The sequence below is a fragment of the Equus przewalskii genome, chromosome 2 (assembly GCF_037783145.1).
Source record: "Equus przewalskii isolate Varuska chromosome 2, EquPr2, whole genome shotgun sequence".
NCBI classification, from domain to species: Eukaryota; Metazoa; Chordata; class Mammalia; order Perissodactyla; family Equidae; genus Equus; species Equus przewalskii.
The window spans coordinates 94,759,525-94,785,509 of NC_091832.1; the positions used below are offsets into that span (position 1 = coordinate 94,759,525).

Consider the following 25,985-nt stretch of genomic DNA (forward strand, 5'->3'; position numbering starts at 1 on the left):
ACTAAACCACTTTACATGCTAAATTCAATATCCCATAGAAATTGATTCTAATCTAACTCTTAATCCTTCTCTTTCTGCTGTTTCTTTTCTATGCTCATTCACACTGAACTGCTTTTGGTGGATATTAACTGTATTTCCACAACTCAATACCTGTACTCAAGTTATTTCCTATAACTGATGTGCTTTTTATTCCTAGGAAATTTTTACCGTTTGTTAAACTTGAGTTAAATCAACACTATCAAGTTTACCTGAGACCTCCAATTCTCTATGGCTAAATTAATCTCTTTTTTCTTTCTATACCCAAGGACATTCATTTCCAATTCATCCACCCTGTATTGTAGGTCATTTTTTTCCAAAAATGATTTCCTTTTTAAATTGTGAACTACTTACAATAGGGACATGTCTGACTCATATTTGAATGCTCTATACTCTAGAGAAATGTCTTGCAAGTAATTATGATTGCATAGAATAGAAAATACAATTATTACATTATTAATAATATTATTGTTATATTGTTGCTTTACTTTGAAGAGCCTTCTTAAGTTGATGTTTTCAAGATTAAAAAAATTATCAATTTTGCGTTAAATGTTCAAATATTTTTCTATTAGATAATTAAATATTAGGTCTTTTTTTCCAAATGTGAGAAATACAACAATTGAAGGAAAGGAACATTCATTGGTCTAATTTGGCATATTGTACAGATATTAATTGACTTATCAAGGACAGTTTTGGAAAAGTTAAATACTAATAAAATGTAAAATAATTTTTCCATCCTTGATTATCCTAATTCTTTTTAAATTCAAGATTGGCTAATTCTATTTGTTATTCATCCATTTATAGTATTCAACATCTCTTAATGAACCAAAGAATATGTTAGGGATCTGGAATATCATATCTAAAAACGAAAGCTTGGCCTCAAAAAACAGAATCTAGTGGGGACACAAGCAAATCTTCAATTGCAGTGGAAAATGATAAGTACCATGCAAACACAATTCAACACTTAGGGAGTGCTTACTGTGTATCAGGATCTGTGCTAAGTGAATTGTATGCATCATTTTTAAAAATTATCATAATGAGGTGTCTATTACTAACTCTCACCCTAGAGAAGGAAAAATGAGCCCTAGATAGTTTTAAGACTTGCTGAAGACCATCCATTTTACATCCAGGCTGATTCACCCCAGAACCCACAATCTAAGCGTATAGACACACGTGCTATGACAACAGAGTATAAGTGTCAAAAGCAAACTGGTGACTGAAAGAAGTCTCTAGAGTGTTGGAACAGAGGAAACACTGGGGAGCAAAGAAGAAATGAAGTAGAAGAGACATGAGGAGAGAACTTTCTCTAGAAGTCAAGGGAAAAGAGAATTCTAAGAGGAATATGTGATCAGTATTGTATGGTGATGTGATGTTAATTAAGCAAAAGTAGGTAATTGGAATAATCTGGAACAGTGGTTCACAATAGCAAGATGTGTCAGAATTTCCTGAAAATCAAATAACGATGACACAGAATTAGGAGGGAAGCACCTAGCACCAGAGTGACAACAACACATCTTCCCACAAAACATGTTTTTTATGAGAAGCCCCACCTCTGCCATACAATTGTAAGGCAGTGGTTTTCAGCTGGGGCTGTTCTGCTTCCTCTCTAAAGGACATTTGGCAATGTCTGAAGATGTTTTTGGTTACAACTACTGGGCACAGAGGTGGGGGCGCTGAGTGCTACTCACATCTAGACAGTAAAGGCCAGGATGCTGCTAAACATCCTAAAATTGCCAGAACAGCTCTTCACAACAAAGAATTATCTGACTCAAGATGTCAATACTACTGAAGCTGAGAAAGTCTGCTCCAAAGTAAGAAACTCAATGCTGGGAGAATTGGGGATCTTCTACTAGGAAATTAATCACAGAGTGACAAAACCACCGAGCATTACCCCCACTTTAGAATAGGAGAATTCAACATGGAACCCCAGGCCAGAGGCAAGCCCTAGGTAGAGCTCACCATCATGGGAGTTCCCACAGATGCAGAGAAGGTTGTGAAACTAGAGATGATGGACAGGGCCCAAAGTGTCATACTTTGGTCCTGTTCCCACACTTGACTTGTCTTTTATAGCCATTCTGGTACTTGCACATACTCTGGAGGCGAAGTGCCTATAATTGGATTCAGCATTGATTATTGTGCAAACAGGATTCTTACTTGGACTGAGAAATCAGACTCTAATATCCAAATCTAGTAAAACTAGATCCTTTTAAAAATATGGTGAGCAATTATTTGAGGAAAATCAGCAGTTTGAGAACACCATAAAGAGAATTAATTGTTGAGAATTAATTTGTTCTATTAGCTAACATATTTAGTTTAGAGAGCAAGTTAAAGTTCTAAACTAAACATGATTAAGTAATGAAAATTATTATGTTCACTAAAATAAATAAACCAAACAGGGTGCTATGAAATTTGGCAGTTTATCATATGATGCCAGTTTTTAAGTTGCACTAACAAATGGATTGAATAACAGAGCAGACACAGGCTGAAGATGAAAGTTATTCCCTGCAAGAGCTAACAAAGATTTCCCCAAAAGACAAGCCTAAAGGAAAAATATGAGTGAAACATTAAGTGACAATGACATATCCAGCCATCTCAATATCTTTTTAATAGATCTTCTTAAAAGAGGGAACAGAAATACTAGAGGCTATTGATTATTAAAGTAAATAGTTTAATGATTCTAGATCACTGTCCATTTTACATAAATTCCTTCAGTTCCATATTTGGTATTTTGCCATAATTATTATTATTTGGCATCCTATTCTCGTCAATTTGGGCACATAGTCCGTGCAGAGATTGCCAGGTATTCCCAAATATCCATCCATTCTCTCTTTCATCTTTAGCAATAAAACCCTGAAGTTTAGCTGGTCCCATGATTATAAAGGATAAAGACTATATTTCCTAGACTCCTTTGCCATAGCACAATCTCCTAAACAACAGAAACCAATGATCACATTTAGGCAGATCTTTATTTGAAAGAAGTAAGAGTGTTTTCACATCCTCCTTTTCCTTCTTCCTGGAACATGAATATGGTTGTGAGCCATCTTGGTGCATGGTTAGAATTCAAAGTGAACATATAATGTTTTGTAGCTACTCTTTATCCAATCTATCACCTACATATCAGCTATTTATCTGTCTATCTAATCTATCTATCTATCTATCTACCTACGCATCTGTCTATGTAGATAGCCTATCTATGCATCTATCTATGTAAATAGATGGATGATAAATAGATAGATAGACAGATGACAGATAGACAGATGGATAGATAGCCAGCCTATAGTGACATATAATGCAAAATATGTGTAATCAACCAAATTCAATACAACTGATAAGCATAAAAAGGAAAAGACCCCTTCTCAGGTGCTATATTTGAAAAGATGTTTTCAGTTAGAGAAAAAGAATATATCATCTGGTACAAAGTTACTCTCAAAATATGAAATCCAATGATGAAATATCTCATTCACAGATTTCTCTAAATATTAGCATATTAAATATAAGTTTGAGGAAAAATATTTTTGCTCACAACATACACAAAATCAAATAATACACTAATGAATATGTTTCTGATTTTAAAGTTTTAACCCTGGATCTTTAGCTTTAGGATGCTCTGTTAATTCCAAGATAATCAGGCCAACCTCCGCACTTCAGATTGAGACAAGGAATCATATGCCATGATATTAGACGTGACCGGCAGAGCTGCTCAACTCAACACTCTCATGACCCCAGAGTGACCTCAAATGCCCTATTTTCCTTTCCCATAATATCTGTATCATATTTTTTCTCTATGAATATCTAGACTGTATCATCTAGATATATAACACTGTTTGGCACACTGCAGCATTTCACAAGATCCCTTGAGAAATTATATACATTTCTGAAAGAGAATGCAAGTTATGTGGGTCACAACGATTTATTTCAAGACTCTGTAATAGAGTAAGCTCAGCTATGCTTGCTCCTTGTAGACATGAGCAATGTCTCTGAAGAAATAAATCCCACGGTGATTTTCAATGCATTAGAAAGTACACTGGATTTTAAAGCTGTCTTCCAAATCCTGCCATGGAACTGTCTTATAGATGAAACCAAACCACAATGATGGCCATTTGTTATCTCAGTAACCTAGCACCTAAATGTGGTCTAAAAGGGGTCAAATTCATATTGTTCATTTTATAGTGAACAGTATTAGAATCAGCTTTCAGTGTGCATGCTTTTCAACACAGCATTCTTGAAAGTGCACTTGATTTCAATCTAGTATTTTCTCTAACACATTTAGTATTCAGTTTGAAACAAATATGTACTTAACTTTTATAACATAAAGAGCTGTACTAGTAATTAAAGATAATATAAACAAATAACAACTACATATCTACTGAATTTGAATATTTATATGTAATTATAAATACATATTTAACTACATAATATGTAAATACAGACCAATGATCTTGGTCTGGCCAAAATCATTATAATATGCCTAATATGCTTCAGTCATTAACTTATATAATTCAACAGAAAACCTAACATATATAAAAATGGATTCATTTTATTATAATAGGTGCTACCAGGGAAGGTATAAGGGATTGTAAAACTGTCTATGGAGAAGCAAAGTGATCAGATCATGAATGATTATGTATATCATTTTAAGGAGTTCAAATTTAATAGGGCGAGGACATGGTAGGTTCTTAAAGATTTTAAATAGAGCAATAGTTTAGGGTTTAGAAGAATCACTCCCTCTGCTGTTCAGAAGAACAAGTAGATGACAGGAAGACCAATTAGACACCTGTTCAGTAATAATTTACCAAAGAATTGTCACTGATACGCACTAAGTTACTAGCATTGGGTATGTAGATAGTATTCATTCATATTCAATAGTCAGAATGATTAGACAAATGTTGAGAGTCAAATCAATGCTCAGTCATGAAAATTATTCTTACCTTCAAGAACACTGCTATTGGGCTAATCCACTTTAACAAGGAAAAGCTTCATTTGTGGCTTTCTGCTTAAATACAGCAAAGTGCTTTGGAATTTTACATTGTCACTTTTTGTAATTCATCCTAGAAATACAAAATTTAACACTAAGCTATAAAAAATACAGATTTGCATATATTTTCCAGTTAACTCTTTTATGTGGAAAGTTTAAACCCGGATGACAATTACTTTTTCCCACAGATTTTATTCCAAAATTATGACAGCAATATAGACAGCATATTACCTTGATAATTTCTGTGGTACCCAACCAATCTCTCTGCTTCTGCCTTTTGCCTCCTATACTGTGTTTTCAACAAAGCACTCAAAGTGATTTTTTTTTTTTTGCTGAGGAAGATTAACTCTGAGCTAACATCTGTTGCCAATCTTCTTCTTTTTGCTTGCAGAAGATTTGCCCTGAGCTAACATCTGTGCCAATCTTCCTCTATTTTGTATGTGGGTCACCACCACAGCATGGCCACCAATGAGTAGTGTAGGTCTGCACCTGGGTACTGAACCTGGGCCACCAAAGTAGAGCATGCTGAACTTAACCACTAGGCCACAGGGCCAGGCCCTCAAAGTGATTTTTTGAAAATGACATCAGATCCTATTACCTCTGATCAAAACCTTCCAATAACTTCCTATTTCACTCAGAATTAAAAGCTAACATCTTTACCATGGCATACGAGTCCCTGAACAATCCAGGCTTCTGTTATTCTCTTTCCCTCTTCACACTCTGTTGTATCCACACAGGCCTCCAAATTCTTCCTTAAATACGTCAGACATGCTCCAGCTTTAGAGCCTTGGGCTTCCTATTCTCTGACTGGTAGCCTCTCCTCCACAAATCCTGACTGTTTATTTCCTTGTCACCTTCAAGACTCTCCCAGTTATTGCTCTCTTGGGGAGCACTTGCCTGAACACTAAATTTACAAGAACAATCCTGTTCATCCCACCATGATGCCATTTTCTCCTCCTCTTCCTACATTACTATGTTTTTTCTTCATATACTTATCCTGCCTGACATTATACACACAGAATTTCTTTATGTATTGTCTGCTGTCTTCTGCAACCCTCAGAGGGTTATATTTTTGGCCACAGTTTTATACCCATGGACTAGAATAGTACTTGGCACACAAGAGCCATTCACTACAAATGAAGAATGTAGGGAGAGACGGAGAGAATTGCTGATAGCAAGTTGAGGGTTTTTGCAACTGATGGATTCTTACTTATTCTTTTTCTGTGAAGTAGAAGACAAGATCACCTATAGAAGGCAAAGTTTGTGGGAGAAAGGAATCTATTTTCACTTAAGTCTTAAATCAGAAGTGACCCTTTATGTCAAAATGCAAATACTCCTAGTACTTGCTCCTAGTTGCTCCAGAATAAGAAAGAACCAACAGGACAGAAAATGCAAGTAAAATAATTGTTTATAGAAAGAACAGTGGGAAACCAAAGAGACAGGTAACAGCCATTTCCAGAATTTCCAAAAGTCCAAGCAGTCAGCTCATGGTAGAACATACTATAGGGTAATAGTTGATATGAAAAAGTCAGTGCTGGGGCTGGCCTGGTGGTGTGGTGGTTGGATTCATGTGCTCTGCTTTGGCAGCCTGGGGTTCACAGGTTGGATCCGGGGTGCAGACCTACACCACTCATCAAGCCATGCTATGGTGGTGACTCACATACAACATAGAGGAAGATTGGCACAGATGTTAGCTGAGGGACAATCTTCTGCAAGCAAAAAGAGAAAGACTGGCAACAGATGTTAGCTCAGGGCCAATCTTCCTTAAGAAAAATAAAACAGAGGAAGTAGGGGCTGGCCCCCTGGCCGACTGGTTAAATTTGCATGCTCTGCTTTGGCAGCCCAGGGTTTACTGGTTCAGATCCTAGGCTCAGACCTACACACCGCTCATTAAGCCATACTGTGGTGGCATCCCACATAAAAGAACTGGAATGACTTACAACTAAGATACACAGCTATGTACTGGGGCTTTGAGGAGAAAAGAATAGAGGAAGATTGGCTACAGATGTTAGCTCAGGGCCAATCTTAAAAAAAGAAAAAGAGAGAAAGTAAATGCTATACTTAAGAAATATAAGTGACCATTGAACATTAGAAGATTCAAAGAGTGTAAACTCAGAAATGAAATATTTAAGCACACAGGCAACATTATAAAGAGTGAATGATGTTGGGCAAGAACAATATAAGACTAGTACGAGATACTAGGGCATCCACAGAGTGAGTAAGTACAGGTTAGACACGGGCAAAAATTCTACTCTCTAAGGTCTAAATCATAGCTCTCTATCCTACAAGAATTTGTTTTGTTTTTCCCCACAAAGTGTCCTAGGGAACAGAAATCTAAAATAGAGCCCCTCGACCAAAATTACCCACCTAATCCACAAGACTGAAATATGGATGTCACAACTATGATGACCTTAAATGTGTTACCTTAAACGTCAAAGAGACTTTTCTGATGTAAAGAGTTTTTCAGAAGTATTTAAGGTTACTAATCAGTTAACTTTTAATTAATCATTAGAAAGATTATCTGGGTGAGCACAATCTAATCACGTGAATCCTCCAGAAGGTATATTAAGCCTTCTAATTTTCTGTGACCAGCACAGAAGGGGAAGTCAGAGATTCCAAGTATGAGAAGGATTTGACCTGGAGCTGCGCACCATCTCTAAAGATGGAAGGGGACGTGGGGTGAGGGGCACAGGTTGCTTCTGTATGCTGAGTGCAATCCCAGCTGACAACCAGCAGTGAAACAGGAACTACATACTATTAACCACCAGGAAATGAATTCCATCAAAAACTGAAATATACTTTGAAGCGGATACTTCCACAGAACCTCCAGATAAGAGCCCAGTCTGATCGGCACCTTGATTTCATCCTTATGAGACCATAGCAGAGAACCTTGATGAGCCAACTTATTTCTGACCTACAGAACTGAGAATTAACAAATGAGTGTTGTTTAAGGCACCAGATTTTGCGGTAATTTCTTAAACGGCTATAGAAAACTAATGCGATAATGTTATTTAATTTTAAGATAGGAATTTTGACTTTACTTGTAGAATCAAAAAAATCTGGCACATCTGGACTTTTTTCTGCATAGCACAATAGACTGCTCTCTTTAGATGAAAGACGATCACCGCGATTGTCACAGTTCCACCCTGGACACGTCATTCATTTAGGTTAAATATGTAAATATTTGAGTTTTGATCTCTTCTCTAAGCCATACTGACTAGAGATTCTTATCTCTTTCTCTATAGATGGAAAAACAATTCACTGTAGTACTCTACTGTATATCCTTTTGCTAGACATATATAGATATACTGATTAATAAATGTTTAAATCTATGTACCCTATAAAGTTCTATTTCCAGTGTGAACCGAATGTTTTCATCATAAACTTCAGTAATCTTCAAAAAGTCTTAAGTTGTCTTGTACCTAAACTTATTGATTCGTCTTTCATTATAAATGAAAAAGAGTTTGCCTTTGTTCGGGGTTTGCAAAACCAGCTAAACAATCTTCTTACACAGCCTTTTCCGTGTTAAATTTTAAAACAAGAATTTACACTAATAAGTTTGGAAGATAACACTATATGATGAAAGCCTTAAACTTTATAACAATCCAATTTGAATACTTAAAGATCAATATTCTAGATCAATATTTTATAATGTTGTGTATATTTAGAGGGAAGTAGAAAAGATTAACTTCAAATCAATGAATCCCACTCCACAAGTTTGCAGGGAAAGTGAAAGTTCACGAGCAAGAAAACAACACTGTCTGCAAATCTTAAATTAAATGGTGTACCTTGGTCAGTAATAATGAGATTCTGGTAAGTAGAGAAATGTTGTCAGAGTTGTTCAGGTTACATGATAAGATGGCACTGGGAACGTTTAAAATTTGGAGAAGGGTGTTTTAACCTACATAAAATGCTCAATGCTGAGCTCTTCATCTTGGTAAGGAGAAAAATATCTATGAATTTTAAACAGGGTTGACCACACCATCTTCAGGGCAAAATGCTTGTCAATGTGTGATCTGAAAATAGTACAATCAAGCACATTGAAAATTCAGCAGTTTTTCTCATAGGAGTGGATGTCATCCTGACAAGTGAACACTGGGTTTTATTTTGGCCTGGGGATTTGTTTTGATAGAAAACTTTATTTACTCCAAATACATCTTATAAACTATGAAAATGAATCAGACTTCAAACAAGGTTAATTTCTATTCAAAATACACTAACCGCCTGATTATTCTTTATGATTTATCTCTTTGAACAAAAATGTAATTATTCATCAATCAAATTAGTTTGAGATTTCTGCGTGCCTAATTCCTTCGTTAGCACATAGCTTTCATCAACATGCAATACTCTGACAGGACAGCAAAAAGGTATTGGGTGCTATGTAAGTATTTATTGATAAGAAACTGTACCTTTTTTTCTCTTATTTTTATTTCATTATATGAAAATCACATCTTCAATAAAGTTTTGACTGCTTTATGAAATCAAAGAAATTTTAAATAGTTTTAAGGTTTAGGTATTAACTAATGACAAGTGCATGTATTGACAGAGTTTCACCTCAGGTATTATAGATGTGAATGACTGTAAAATGGTAGTAAAATGCTCACTATTTGTATATTGAAATGATAGGACCAAAATAGCATACCTTGACTGCATTATATTCAAGGGATGAAACGTATCAGCATGCGAAACATGGAGTAAATATTCCATAAAGTAAAAATAAAGCATAAATAACTGGAAAGAAATGAAAGGGATAAAACAAAAATGGTTGTTTTAAAGAAATGTATTCCAGAGTGAACAAGTGGGTGATTTGGGTAGCTCATTTTGTGTTTAGTTTGTAGTTCTAAGTCTGACCTGATGGAGAGAACAATTTTGCCTTCTCCGGTTACGTCATGTCATCCCTCTGCACAAATACTCCACTATGGAATCCTATTCAGAGTAAAAGCTAGAGCCCTACAACGTCCACAGGCTCTGCCTCTTGCATCTCTGACTTAATCTACTGCCTATTCCTACTTGCTCACCCTAATCCAGCCCTCCTGACCTCCTGTGGCCCCTCCGAACCCAGTGCTTTCTCACGAGGGATCCTTGAACCAGGCCTTCCTGGCTGGAATGCTGTCCTCAGAGAGTGGCAGAGGCGACTAACTCATTTCCTTTGGGGACAGACTCAAATGTCACGTCTGAGGGAGAAGTTCCCTTTGCACCCTTTTCTGAAAGAGCAGCTCTGCCTGTCTCCCCCAACCCCTCACCCCCTCACTCACCGTTATTCTTACCTACTTTCTCTTCCTCCATAGCATTTCTCCACATCTTATATATTTATATGTATATAACTTATTTGTGTAATTTTGTCTGTTTTTCAAAGACAGGATAGAATGTCAGCTCCAGGACTGCTTGTCAAATAGAAGTCATCCATTAAATATTTGTTAAGTCAACTCCTAACTGAATGAATGAGTATAGATCACTCTCTTGAAATAAGTTTGTCATTTGGAGAAATGGAGAAGCTTCACTATTAAAACACAAATTTAGAGTACGATGTAGTCTATGAACATGCTGGTCTTGAAAATTAAGAATGTAAATCAGACTCTATACCAGGATGTGTTAGACTCAAACATACAGGTAAACTTTCCTTTATGCCCAGAGTCTCAGGAAGGGCAAACAGGCTTAGCTTATGAAAAGCCAAAACACATTCTTACTTTTAGTTGAGGAAGAATACACTTCAGCTCTGAAGGACGGAGCAAGCAGTAATTGATAGTTCTTGGTAGGCGGCCTTTCGGTTGGAGCGGTCTGTCTCACACAGTCGTGCAGAAGTTCTTCCCTCCGGGACTCCCTGCCTTTCCCCCTTCCAGTCAGCTTTACCCAGTGTCTCGGTTTCATTACCTTAAAGTTAGCTGTTTTGCGGTATCTGTTGTTTCCCTGCCTCACCTCTCAAGTTCCTGCATTAGCCAGCCTGTTTTGGATTCTCACATGGTTCCATCTGGGCAAATCACAAGACAAGCCATCTTTTCTCTTGACAAAGTTAATTGCTTCTCAGCTAAATTATTCGTCCTCTGCCATAAGTTTTAGCTGGGTTTTATTAATTCTTATCTATTTGAGGTATCATTGACAATAATAAGAATGCTTGCCTTCTTGATACCTGTCCATGAAACACTTACATAGCAACAAAGCCTCAAAATCTCTCCCTTGTCAGAAGGGCCATGAGAACTGGGTTTTAAGCTCTGAAATTTTACCCGTAGACCCACTGACTCTGTGGCATCTTTCTGATATCTAGTAGGATATACCTATCATAATGAATGAGGTGCTCAGTTATCAGATGTGTTAGCCAGATTTTGACTCTTGGTTTCTTTTTGTTTTTGAAACTTTTTTTTTTAAAGATTGGCACCTGAGCTAACATCTATTGCCAATCTTTTTTCTTTCTTCTTCTTCTTCTCCCCAAAGCCCCCCAGTACATAGTTATATATTCTAGTTGTAGGTCCCTCTGGTTGAGCTATGTGGGACACCACCTCAGCACGGCCTGATGAGCTGTGCCTTGTCCATGCCCAGGATCTGAACCAGCGAAACCCTGGGCCACCGAAGCAGAGCTTGCGGACTTAACCACTTGGCCAAGGGGCCGGCCCTTGACTCTTGGTTTCTATAGGACAAAATAATACATACTTTATCAGAAAACAAAAAGGTTCTAACCAGCTTTCTCCATCAGGCCATTTTCTGCACCCTAAACGTATCAGATGAAAGCAGCACGTGTTTCTGCCATTTTTCCGTATCTGTACTTGATGCCAAAATGTGCATTAGTGTCTTCTGGCTGCTGTAACAAATACCACAAACTTTGTGGAATAAAAACAATAGAAATGTATTATTTCACAGTTCCGGAGTCCAAAAGTCCAAAATCAACACCAATGGGCCAAAATTGAGGTGTTGGCAGGACCACACTTGTTCTGGGGGCTCTGGGAAGAATCTGGTCTTGTCTCTTCCAAATTCCTACTGGCATTCCTTGGCTGGTGGCTGCATCATTCCAATCTCTGCCTCCATCTTCACACCACCACCTCCCCTTTTATTTGTGTGTATATCTATTTCTATACTCTAGAACATTATACTCTTCTACATTACAGATCATGGATTGGGCATAATATTCTTCTTTTGATAGAGTGAGGTTTTTCTCTGCTTACAGAGTATGATAAACTTGCACATCCCTGGTTTCTATATTTTTCCTTCTTCTGTGAGTATCTCTAGAACAATCTCTGAGTTGAAACATTTAGTTATCTCCTCAGGACAGCCAGCTTTAGAACTTCTGTAATCCAAAGCTGCTTGGGTACAATCTCAACAGTTCACACTTGCTTGTTGTCTGTACTCTTCACTTTGAAGGAAGTGACCTGTTACCTGCAATCCTTTCTTTCCCTAAATATGGTGTCATGAGAGCTATGCCTGTAGGATATAATATTTGTATCTCTTTTGCTTAACCAAGATCTATATTTTATATACAAAGTATTGTCCAATGACACAGTAACTCCATGCTGTCTTATAGTCTCCATCTCGTGGTTGATAGAATTATTACCTTCCATCTATCAAAGGGTTTGTCATACATTTTAAAGATTTATTTATACTAGCTTACTTCAATTCCAAACCTATGACCTTGAGATTTTTAAGTAAATGATAGAATTATATAGATTGACAAAAGCCATGACTCTTTCTCTACAGTAATCCTCTTGATATATTACTTTATGAAGGCTTAGTAAACATGAAGAACTTCAAAGTATTGATGGTAGCCTATTTATTCAGCTGAATAATGAATAAATTTGTATTTATTTTATTTGTGTTCTCTCCTTGCGTATATGCACTGTACACCTTCTTTAATAATACCTCTCACAATTTAGTAAAATAAAGTTAATGCACACCCTAAAAAGGTGCATTAACTAGACTTATTGCCATGGGAAGAGCCCAACAATGTTGATGCACCCAACACTATCACCTTGATTAGACATTTTGGAGGGTACAGTACTCTGTGGGGATCCTCAACCTTGTCAGCTCTGACAGCCTAGACACTTTTTAACAGTAGTTCCTGTCAGATTTTTCTCCATGGTTTTTTCATCTTTTCCTATGCTGATTCTTTGTTTAAACTGTTTCTTTTATGCCTATCCTCTCATTTCTTTTAACAAAACTCATGAAAATCAAGCTGGAGTAAGAGAGTAAACAGCCATTATCAGAGATGTGTGAAAATCTTCTATGTACGCCTGAGGTGGGGGAGGGAAAAAGCTTTCATGGAGGTTTTTTCTATATAAAAGGCCCTCAATAATACAAGTCTCTATTTATTTTAATGTTCAGATAATTATGGGTTAGAAATTATTGCTAAATTCTAAATGTTCATGTAGGCTATTTTTGGTTTTTTAGTGTGTTGTTCTTTCCAAACAATGATATTGAGAGGCTTTGGAAAATTTATAAAAATTATTAAATGTTGAATTTAGTTTAAAAACAATCAAAGATTTTTAAAGATATCTCCCTTCTTCATTGTGTATGGCATCATTTATTGAGAATTGTAGTCCTGAGTACATTTTGAGGTTAAGAAACACAAGGAGTAAATACCATTCAAGGAATAATGACACTATTTGCACACACAGAGAGATGCACTCTTTTGAGGAGGGTGTACTAATGGCACTGAGGGAGCTGGAGAAAATTATATCAAAGGTTTTATCAAAAAATCTTGCATCAAAAAATTGTATCAAATGTTTTATCAAAAAGGTTCCCTTCTAAGGGAGGGGAGAAACAGATATGATATACAAGTTAAAAAGTTGAAAAATAATTTGATATTAAATTCAATAATGCTTAAATCTTGCTTTTCTCTTGGTTTTTTGCTTTATTTTCTAGTCTTACTCTTTGTAGGTTTTTATTTATCTTCTCAGGTTTCCTAAAATAATTTTTGTGGGAATAAAATAAGTTTTATGTTTGTTAAAAGCTTTATCTGATTGAGATTTTTCATAAGCATAAAAAATCTAATTAAGAGACTGAGGTTGGGTAATTAATTACATAATATAGGGATTATGGGATCTGGACTAGCCTTTGCGGGTTGGATCCTACTTCTGACCTGCTTACTTATGAGAGCTGGGGAAGTGGAAAAATATAGACATTGTCTATACATCAGTTTCTTCATCTGTTAAATAGTGATAATAACAATAATATTCTCTAACTGAAAGAGTTTTTGTCAAGAGTCAGCGAAATAATATTTATACTTTTTATTACCTTTACAGAAATTCCTCATGAATAAGTTATAAAAATGTTTGGTAAGGTTTAGATTTTACACAGAATTGAATAGAAATTCCCTAAAATTTTTTATCATTAATTTTTATTAGTTCAACACAATATAATCAGTATTTTTTATTAGTGCAACACATTCATTCTCAAGAGGGTTGATATCACCAACAAGGAAGCAAAAAAACGGTTCTTGAAATGTAGAAAATCTTACCCTCTTTATGTAGAAAGCACGAATATACACACAGGACATAAACAGATACACAGTATATCTGCGCTATTAAAATTTCATGAGTGTAGCAAGAAAAAAATGTCTTAAAAGGCAGCTGGAAGGGAGGGTAATAATGAAAAAAGGTTGAGAATCACGAGTGTAACACAAGGCAAAGTAAAGAAATAGTAAATTTTTGGAAATGAACATATAAAAGGAAAACTTCTGCTTTATTTTTTATTCAAGACAAATAATACACCAGTGAATAAAATTCAAGTGTTGTTGGTAGACAATTCTCCATGGATCTTCTCAGTTCTGCATACCTTGTGGACAGTAGTGGGCTGAACTTTTTCCTATCTTTTCACTCGTGTATATAGTGAGCAGTCAGAGTAGAGAATGTCTCCTTTTGAAGCAGTGGGCCAACATACTTGCTTAGAGTTCCTCTCCTGTCTTGCAGCCTACTGTATGTGCAGATGTCACCTGGCAATTTTGGTTTTATACTATGCATGTTGGGGCTCAGGAAATTGGTGCCATTTAAGAAATTGCTGATTCTATGGCTGCTGCTATCGCTGTAATAAAATCCTTTTTTCTTTGACCCAGATGTCTCATGTCTTCTGCCAGTATTCAGGATTCTGGGGATAACTTGTTAGCTTGCATGTAGAATAAAAATCTTAAACCTTTTCATTCTTAACAGTTGTAAGACTTTAATTCTAGAAATGTGCTTTCAATATGTCTGTAGTGTGAAAAATTAAGTAGATTTTCTTTCTTAAGTGTAAGCAATTTATTTTGCCATTATAGATCTTATCATGATGTTGTTTTTCATTATTTTAGGTATTAGGGGAATTGATAGTTGATCATTGTTTATTTGTATCACAGACCAACATTTTTAATATTTAAATTTCCTCATATTTTAAAGAATTATTTGAATTAGTCTTTAGATTCTTTATCGGTTATTTGTACCTTTAACATTGCTTGAAACTATTGTAAAGAACTGTTTTATTGTTTATTGTCTTATAATACATTATTCAGGTATAACTTCATCCTTTTAAATATTTTAAATGAACATATTGTTTGTTTTTCCAACTCCCTGTCTACTTTATCACATGAATGATTATTTCAGTAAGCTGAAATAATGATTTGAGTTGTCTAACAATAATTACTTATATATGATTTAAATTGTTCACGAAGAATGGAAATAGTTTTCCATCCCTTCCACCCTAGGGAGAGTCATGCTTCGAGCTCACTGTCCTGTCAGCTTTCTCTAGCTGCCTAATTGATAATCACCAAATCACTTAGATTTCTTATGTCAAGAAAAATTTTGGTTTATTGCTATAAGATTTTCTGCTGCAATGATCCCACTTGTCTACACTTGTGTCAAATTCTGTAATAGTTATTCCCATGACAGGGTTCCTAGGGGCTTATCTATTAAGTTGAATTCAGAAGTCAAGTTTCCCCTAAGGATTACTGGATGCCAAGCTGACAAAATACCAGAGAGATTTTCTCAGTTTTTTTCATAGTCTTCTTTTCACTGTTTGCCATTTTTTTTAACTCAGCAGAAAAAAAAAAATTGTGATTTGAAATTGATATGCAACTTACAGCTGCATAAGCTTATTTTAAACTAAAGGTACCTGTTAGATCAAATAGGAGAATTCTAAATAGAAAATGTTTACTAGAGGTAATAATGTTTACTAGAGGTGAATATGATATTTCCATTAGTTTCCTTTTTTTGGTTTCGTTATTCTAACGTAAAACAGTACATTAAAATTCTTCCTTTCAAATAAGCATATAGATACCAACTGAAAATTAAGCATTGTACCTATTGGTATTTGTCCATAGAATGTTCTGAGGGCGTGATTTTCGGTAGGAGAGAGACTTGCATTCAACTCAACTCATATATGGGTTTCTCATTTGCTGGGAAGAATGTCACAGATCTTTCAATCATGGTCAGGACTGCATTTTTCCACTTCAATTTCTTGCTACAGTCTCATCCTGTATTTCTGATTGCCTTCTGAACCAAGTCTCCAAAACCAAATGGGTTTTGGTTTTGTGTTGTCTGTCTTACTTTTCTGTCTCACTTTTCTCTCATTTCTTCTTGGGGGCCATGGGATGGAGTAGATGGAATACTGTATGTCATATCTTACTTGTCTAGAACCAATGGATGCACATAAATGGTGAAAAGGAATACTGTAAGCAAAAGCTAGTAGTGTGCTTAATTGTGGGAATTTCTTAAGAAGTCACAATAGGGTTTGTTTTCAAGCAGGTACTGGGTAAGATTGCATGTGGAAAGTAGTGCATATCCCCTCCCTTCTTACTTCTTCTCAAAAGAAAATAATATTGAAGGAAGTGAGATCCAGAGAAGGAAGTAAGACCTTTATCCTCTGTGATTAAGTTGGAGGATGAACCAAGACATATTTTTGTGTCTTTCTTTCCACACTGAAAGCCTGGGTCCACTGTCTGAGAAAAATAACAGGGAATATTGCAGCTTGTACCTACTCCTACAGTGACTGATTCAGGAATTTCTCAGAGGAGATTAGAGGGGGTGATAGAATAAGGGATTTTCACTAAAAATTGATCAGCAATGTTTTAGAGAAGAAGAAAAGCAGGCAGACTTTTCAGATTCAAGATTAGTGATTTTCAAACTTTTTTAAAAACCTATATTAAAAATAAGAGAGATTTTGCACCACAACCCAGAATATAGACACACACTTATAGAAATATCAAAGGAAACAGCCCTTGAGCTAACTGTGTGTTGCTTTCTTGTATTTTCTCTTCTATTCAGTTCAAATCTATATGGTGACCAGTGAAATTGATTACACATACTGTGGATGGCAAATCATAATTTGAAAAACACTGTTTTAGTGGAAAGTGGGGGGGAGGAGAAGAGTGGAGATAAGATGCCAGAAGAGAGGAGTGCTTTTCCTAACGAATGTGTAGCCGACAGTTGTAAAGCCAATCTATGGGACAGAAACTGCCAGGGATGAGTTTGCTAAATCGGGTCCCTCTAGCAGGGAAAATAGGACATATTCATCTTCGTAGTAAGGCTGGAATCATTTTTGTATAATGTATTGAAGAGGGGAGTTGTGTGAAATAAGTCCAGTAAATGTGATGGGACAAGCTAGACTTAAGTTTATGCTGTGTGTAGCGGGGTCTAGACAGATCTTGACTTCCCTTCAAGGAGATGAAATTTGGGTGTCTTTCTTTTACTTATTTCTCTACTCCTTAAACTCTTTGATTTGTGCCAAGTAAAGCAGGTTAACAGGTGGTGGAAGTTTTATTTAGTTTCACCTGATGAGTGGGAGTTTCAATTCCCATCACCAGATGTTGCTATTATCTAGCGAAGTGAAGAGACAAGAAATTCCTGGAGCAAAACTACTCCCTCAGTGAGAGCGAGCCTCAGATCGACAGAGACATAGTCTCTGTGGTGAGAAGTAAAGGCTGGCACCGGCACATAATCTCCCATCATGTTTTCCAAGGATATTGTCTAATCCCCGGCCCTAGTTCTGTCTTCAGAGAGAACCAGGTGCCAGCGGAGGGACCTCTCACGAAACCAGAATAGCTCCCTTTCCTGGACTCCTGGAACTTACTGAACTGGCTTCGGAGTCTGCATTTTGACGGCGTATCTCTTTTAGATATGGCTATGAAATTCAACGATTTCTTCAAAAGCAAAATTTTGATAAATACCTCTCAAAGGACTGCACTAGTAGCCCGAGATGCTGCTACTGGAATTATCCTCTGCTCTCTGCAAAATATGTTTTGTAAACTCAGAGGGCAAAAAGGGATCTTCATGATAACCTTCTGTGATCAGATCTTTCTTCTATGTGATGATTCTTCTGTATCTGTCTCTGAAAATGCTTTATCTGACCAGTTTGTGGCCATGGTCTCCACATGCCTTGGACATCTACTTTCACTTGTGGAATTGTTAATTAGCCTGTGACAGAACTGTATATCGTACAATCTTCTTACCATCGGTTTATATAATTCTAACCAGCAGTACTCTTTGAACTTATGCAGTACTTATAATCTTGGCTTTGCCCTCAAATCCCAAGGATTTCTTCTTGCGAGTTTTCTATTCTAGGTGGACAGAAGCTCCATATATACAGCAGCTCTCTCTCTGTGCAGCATTTTTGAATCTGGTAGATCACACCATCCATGTAGCAAAGCAAATTTCCCGGGAGCATGGAATGGCTACAGAAAGAGGGTTTAGTAGCAAGAAGCGCAGACTTGCAGGACATCTTTGAGAAGTTTTAGTCAGGTGGATATTCAAAAACAAAATAAAACATTTTGATTTCCAAAATAAACAAAGTGAAACAAATAAAGCTTGAGTGCCCATATGCTACTTCAAAGATACTGTAAGATATATTTTTTCTTTTTTATTACTGCGTAATAATATCTATAATTTTCTGTTTCCTCATTCATACACAGACTGTCTTCTAAAAGCTCATACTTTCAAAATTGTTAAAATATTTTAATATATCAAAATCAATCTATTTGCTTGTTACATATTTTAAAACATCTTAAATTTTTTACAGCTAAGTTGTAATAATCTTGTTTTATTTTATTCATTTAAACTGTTATATCCAATATAAAATCATTACTTTGTAAACTAATATTTTAGTTCATATAAGATAATTTAAGTATTTTTAGCAAATTTATATTTTTGAAAAACTTCCTTATGATTGAGATACAATTAGAAATAAAAACCCTGCACCTTTGTTTATGATTAATTTTATTTGTCCTCTCTTATATTAAGGTTTATTATCTTTGAACCATGAATTGTCACCTTACTAAGTTCCTTTTGTTTGATTTTTCTATGTTGTCCTCCAAGGATACTGATTTAGATTTAATATACATTGTCACTCAAAACCAAACAAACAGAAAAACTTCCCTCCCGTTCTCAGGATTCTATGCCTGAATGGAACTTCTCCTTTTTGGTAAATAGTTTTGAAAAGTAACCATCTGAAAGAAACACTCAATATTTTATAATCCCTCTTTACAAAAACGAATAAAGTCATAAGAGGATAATGTGTGCCTTGATACAACATTATCCTTGATAGAACATCATAAAAGAAATCACTAAAAGTTTATGGAGGCAAAGAAAGGAAATAAGGAATCAGGGTGGAATAGGGCAATAATCACAAAGTTGAATAAATTTAGAGGTGAAAGATAAAAATGACACATATTTAATAGACTTTGTTAGATGAAGGACCAGATATTATGCACTTCTCTTTAATGATAGTGTCTAGCATCATGCCTTGAATAAATAGCTATTTATTTAATAAATGCATCAACTAAATTGTGAGTTAAATAATGCCTAATTAATATTTTCAAAACATCATTGTACCCATTTATTAAATTCCTATTTGGAGTAAGCAATTAATTGGGGATAATAATTTGTGTCCTCAACTATTGCCGTAGCAGAAGGGCTAATCGGTAGTGAAGAGAACAGCAGGAAAAGGTGGAAAGGATGGAAAGGAAAGAGAATTTAAAAGCCAAACACTTTTACAGCTCACAACCTGAATGAAAAGCAATTTTTTTCAGAATTTATACTTCATTTCATTACCTTACGTTAGTGTTTCCTTTTACATTAAAATTATTTGCATCTTTTTAATGTTTTATGATCCTAGAATGTATGTTCTTTTATGAGCATTCTGACCTTGTTGTTAAGAATGTTTTTCCCCCAGTTGTGCACTAGCTACTCCCACCACATCAGATTTAACACCTACAAACACTCAGGAGCTGTGTGCCTGGCCCCTCTGTTTTCTCTTTTGCACACTGTTTTTTTGTGAGATAGAAATGACTTAGCAAATTTAAGCAAATGAGTGCAATTTGAGGACTGTCGCTAAGTAAGCACTCCGTTAAGTGTGAGTTGCTTTCATAAACTTTGTAATTAAAGAGACTTATTAAAGACCATAGAACAAACACCGGGACTCTGGTGTCAGCACTGCGTTTCCTAGCCATGTGACTCTCATCAAGGTATTTAAGCTTCTTGTTTCTTGGTTTCATTATCAGTAAAATAAGGTTAATAAAAGCTGCCTGGTATTCATCTGATGAAAATTCTGGTAAACTTTCTGTGATACTTTTAATTTGATCCTATTATAGTAGAGTATAGAGGAACACAAAACCACTTCCTGAAGTCCTGTGGAGCAAAGATAAAATGCAATTTTTTAACGGCATGATTGGGAGCATATACTGGAAAGCAAAGCAGTTAACTTTGTGTATTAACAGATTCTGTTCACTTGCATCTCCCTGATGATTGATCTCAGCTTTCCCGTCATTTCCCTGCCTCCTGTACCATAATTCATTGACTGAATAGAATTACGTCTCTCTGCCTCATGGAAGTTTGGATAGAAATTTTAGTCCGTGTTAGTAATGCTTTCATTCCCTTATGCAATCCATATTTCAAAGAAAGGTAATTGACAGATTCTTTGGTATATTCAACAATGTCATATTTCAGTGTAAAGGAATTGAAGTTCTATGTCATGTATGAGCTTTCTTGTGATTTTTCATATTATTTTTTATTTTAAGGTGGAAATAATATTCTGTTCAAAGATGAAAATCACTACCTATTAACTCTGTGTTGCGTGTGGGTTTGTATTTACGTATTTTAGTATTTTATGAATAAACATCAGTAAGTCTATGAAATGTGCATTTCTTAGGCTGATTTTGTTAAATATATATAATTATCTATGGGAATATCCTTGAGATATTAGCAAACTCTGTGGAAATTTCAATTAAAATAATTTTTGTACTGAATGTAGATAGAAATCTCAATGAAAAGAGAAAATATTATTTCACTATCATCAATGCTATTGTTTCATGATCTCTGTCCATTTTTTAAAAAGTTACTATTTTTTTTAGCACGGTTTTAGGTTCACAGCAAAAGTGAGAGGAAAGTACGGATATTCCCCATATATCCTCTGCCCCCACGCATTCATAGCCTCTCCCGTTATCAACGTCACTCACCAGAGTGGTGCGTTTGTTACAATGGATCAACTTACCTTGACTCATCACAGTCACCCGAAGTCCGCAGTTACCTAGGGTTCACTCTTGAGGTTGTACACTGTCTACCTATTTTTGAAGACACAATACTTTGAAAATTCTATTGAAATTTGCTACTGTATTTTATATCATAACTAATTCTGGCTTTCATCACATAATTTGAGGATTAGAAGTAGACAATTCTTACAACAGTCTCAGCAGTACTAAATTCCATTGGTGTCTGTGACACAGATACATTGTAAAATATAGAAAAGATAACAGCAGCTCCTAAATCCTGCCAACACAACACAGCAATGTTATTTTCCCAGTGTGAATAATAGGTTTTCTTATTTCCAAATCAAATAAGCTTTAAAAGTGATCAAGTGTGTTATTTCTCTGGAATATATTTCTATACACGTGTATGTGCTTGTGTGCTTTCGCATGCTTCAATTCTTTGTATGGGAAAACAAAAGACTTTGCTAGAGTCCTTAAAACTAGATTCTAAAAATCATAGTTTCAAAACAGGAACCATAGGGATCAGCCCTGTGGCATAGTTGTTAAATTTGCCGGGCTCCACTTTGGTGACCCAGGTTTGTGGGTGCAGATCCCAGGTATGGACCTACACCACTCATCAGCCCTGCTGTGGTAGTGACCCACATATAAAGTGAAGGAAGATTGGCACAGCTGTTAGCTCATGGCTAATCTTCCTCAAGCAAAAAAAAATAGATGAAGATTGGCAATGGATGTTAGCTCAGGGCTAATCATCCAGCACAAAAGACCCCACAAAAATAGAAACATAGACTACTTCTACTTTCCCTCATGTTTCATTGCTTACCTTTGATACTTGATTTCTAGATTCTTATTTTCCGTTAATGAATAGAAAGGAGAAAATTATTTTCATTTTGAATTAGAGCACTGACATTTTTACACAATTTAGTTCATTCCTCTAAATTTGAATTTACTTACATAGAAAACGAAGGGGAAATTTTTTCTAACATTATATTTTCAGGGGTTAAGAACAAAATCAATTTAATAAATATTGCCTAATATGTTTTCAATATCTTCCATAATATCAATATGATATTTTATTTAAATAACATAAACACCACAGCACATATATTTGCATTACTGTATTTCTTCCTGAAGACATTACTAAAATAACTAAGATATAATAGAAAAGGGCATTTTTTCTTTATCTTTGCTTTTAGGTATTTCCTATACCTAATGAATTTAATGGTGTGTGCAAGTTCCTGAAATCTCTGTTTTCAGTTTTTTCACGTACACAGTGAGGTAGAATTTACTTTGTAACTTGTTGCGGGAACTAGATAACATGAAACCTTAAAAGGCATGAGACAATGGGTGGTGGGTGTTAAACATTCAACAACTGTTTATACAACACTGTTGGCTGTTAAGGGTGCTGTTATGTGGCTACACTTTCTCTCTTCAGCAAAAATGGGCTCTGGCTTGGGCATACTGAATTCAGTTATTACTTGCGTTGTGATTAGGAGTATGTCACAATCTTTCTGGGTCTCTGTTTCTGCATAATAAAGATGGTAAACACATCTTCCTCAGAAGAATACTGAAAGAACTGCTTCGTGTGATGACTTGAAATACGTCCTCACACGCAGAGAAACATTCACGTATCAGAGGTCTTTTTTTTATGTGTTTTGGGGAAGTAGTGGTACAACATTAGAAGACAAAATTACCATCCTTAAGCCTCTTATATTCTAATGGATAATGTAACGTTTTAACAGGTGACTACAATAACGTGTGCCTGCCATTAACAAAAGCATGAACAAAAAGCTGAGGCAGCTCAGAAGCTGGGATGAGATCTGCTTTGGTGAATGAGGGACAATTTCCTAAAGGAGGTGCCATTGGATCCGGAAACTGACGAATAAAAAAGAGTTTAGCAGATGAAGCGGAGTGGGCTATACAAACAAATGGGATTATGAACATGTCGCATATGATTATGTAATCATGAGAACCTCAGTATTGAACGTAATTGAATATAGAGCCTTGAGAGGAATGTTGGGGCCAGAAGTTTTATACACACACACACATTCACACACACACACATTCACACACATATAATACAAAAGAATTAATGCTTGCTGCCTTAATGCATACTGTCACGTATTTAGAAATATTTTCTGCTTTTGGCACGAGGAGAGTTTTCTTAGTAAAAGTCCACCGATAGTCCTGCTGCGCCTGTCTTTGCATAACTCTGATTCTGTGTAGGCGTAACTGTACACTCAAATTGCAGCTAATTGATTGCGAAGCACAACTTGCTTTGGTTAAAGAAATAGTTTAATTCCATAAATATCCATAAAAGCTTGAAATGAGGTAAGAATCTCAGTGCTCACATTCAGAATCTCCTTATTTTCCGTTAAAAACACATTTGCAATTTTAAGTCCCTTTACTTCCAGACATATGGTAAACTTAACTTCAGTCATTCTTGATGTAATCCCCTCTCTGCAGGGTACTGTGAAGAGGTGAAGGCCTTACGTAATCCCAAGATGCAGGTGTGTGTTTGCACCCCGTGTGAGTGTAGTGGTGCATGAGGGTAAGTTGGGGGTGGGATGGGGGGGAGCCTCACAGCTCACAGGTGTTTGGTCCATGTTGACTAAAGGTGGGACGATTTGTTCAGTGATTTTCAGCTCCGAAAGTTTTTATCTAGCACATTTGGGATGTGAAAGTCTCTTTTGAATTTGCCAGTGTTTCATTTGGCTTTAACCTATTAGTCCTCACTGCCTCCAAGCAGTGTTTTTAGAAAACCAGACCAATTACTACGATACACAGACTTTTAAAAAAAAAGGAGAGAGATTATTTTTAAAGCAATTTTATGTTTACCAAAAAATTGAGCAAGTTCAAGTAACACAGAGTTCCCATATACCTCCTCAAACTTCCCCTCCTCCATTCCCTCTATTATTAACATGTTGCATTAGTGTGGCATATTTGTTATAATTGATGAGCCAATACTGATAAAATATTATTAACTAAAGTTCAAGTTTACATTGGAGTTCGCTCTTTGTGTTATATATTCTATAGCTTTTGAAAATGTGTAATGACATGTGTCTACCATTACACTATCAAACAATAGTTTCATGCTCTAAATGCCGTGTGACTCATCTAATCATCCCTCTCCTCACCCGGAACCCCTAATTTTTCTACTGTCTCCCTAGTTTTGCCTTTTCCAGAATGTCATATGATTGGAAGACACAGTATGGAGCCATTCAGATTAGCTTCTTCCACTCAGTAATATGCATTTAAGATTCCTTCATGGTTTAATAGCTCATTTATTTAAATCACTGAGTAATATTCCTCTGTATGGATGTACCACAGTTTGTTTATCCATTTATGTATTGAAGGACATCTTGGCTGATTTCAAGTTTTGACAATTATGAATAAAGCTGCAAAAAATATCAGCATACTAGGTTTTGTGTGAACGTGTTTTCAATTTACTTGGGTAAATACCGAGGAGTACGATTGGCCTGCCATTTATCAAATCATCTTTTCCAAATGGTTGTAATATTTTGACGGTGCATCAGATAAGAATTCTTAAAGCTGGCCTGGGAAAATCAAGGGAGAAGATTGTGCCCTGTGGCATACTCAGTACATATCATTATGTAGCTCACTGTCCCATCCTTTTCTGGAATACCAAATTTTTCTGAATTATACACACATAAAAATAACACCAATAATATGCAACATTTTATTAAAATTTACCACATTAACTTTAGGCATGCTTAATTATTGTATAATATTGCAAAAGTTGGATTTTTCTAGTAAACCAGGAATCTGAGAGTATTTATTTGATTTTCAGACTTTTTAATGTTGTAGTGATTTTCTTCATCTTCTGATTCCTACAAGTCACTTTTAGAAATATTCTACCTTTTTCATCTTCAGTTCTCACATTGGTCTTTTTTCTTTCTTTTTCAATCCAGATACCCTTTGGTTTAGAATAACAAAGCTTTGTCTTGCCCAAGAAGCTCCTCTATTTTCCCTTTTACCCACTATGTTATATGAACCTTATAAACCAACAAAACTCCCTCAAGTCGTTGTCAGATATGTTCTTCAATATGTTCTCTGATTAGAGACTTGTTTGTTTAAGGTTCTGATAAGCGCCAGTGGTCTCCCAAAGAGGAGGAGCACATTTCTTTCTCAATTAATACTAAAGTCCTTTCCACATGCTACAAACAGTACTTCCTGATCTTAAAGATTTTGTGTATGTTATCCATACTAAGTCCCCAACACAGTGGGCCTCTAGTTAGTGACTGGGAAAGTACGTAAACCTTACAACATTTTCAGCAACATAGAGATATGAGATGCTCTTCTACAGTCCACCATGGAGTGATGCTGTGGGGGAGAATAGAACACTTTTGAACGTACCATTCTCTGAAAGGCAACTTGTATATATTTCCTTAAACCAAAGAAACACTGCACACCAATGAAGGGTGGAGAAGTTCTATTTTGAAAGGTTGAGATTTATGTTGGGTATTGTCCTCAGAGTCTAGTTAATTGTTCCCTTGCACCACACAAAGCAGAGTAGCTTCTATGCAA

General features: G+C 35.8%; 1 long non-coding RNA gene across 2 annotated transcripts in view; it reads left to right on the forward strand.

The window, feature by feature from the left end:
* LOC139081811 (uncharacterized) overlaps positions 1-24,853 on the forward strand; it is a 190,658-nt gene extending 165,805 nt beyond the window's left edge. The window contains exon 3 of one of the 2 annotated variants that reach the window (XR_011537161.1): positions 23,180-24,853. This is a non-coding gene — a long non-coding RNA (uncharacterized lncRNA). The remainder of the gene's footprint in view (positions 1-23,179) is intronic. The other variant, XR_011537162.1, reaches the window with a different exon arrangement.
* The last annotated feature ends 1,132 nt before the right edge of the window (positions 24,854-25,985 follow it).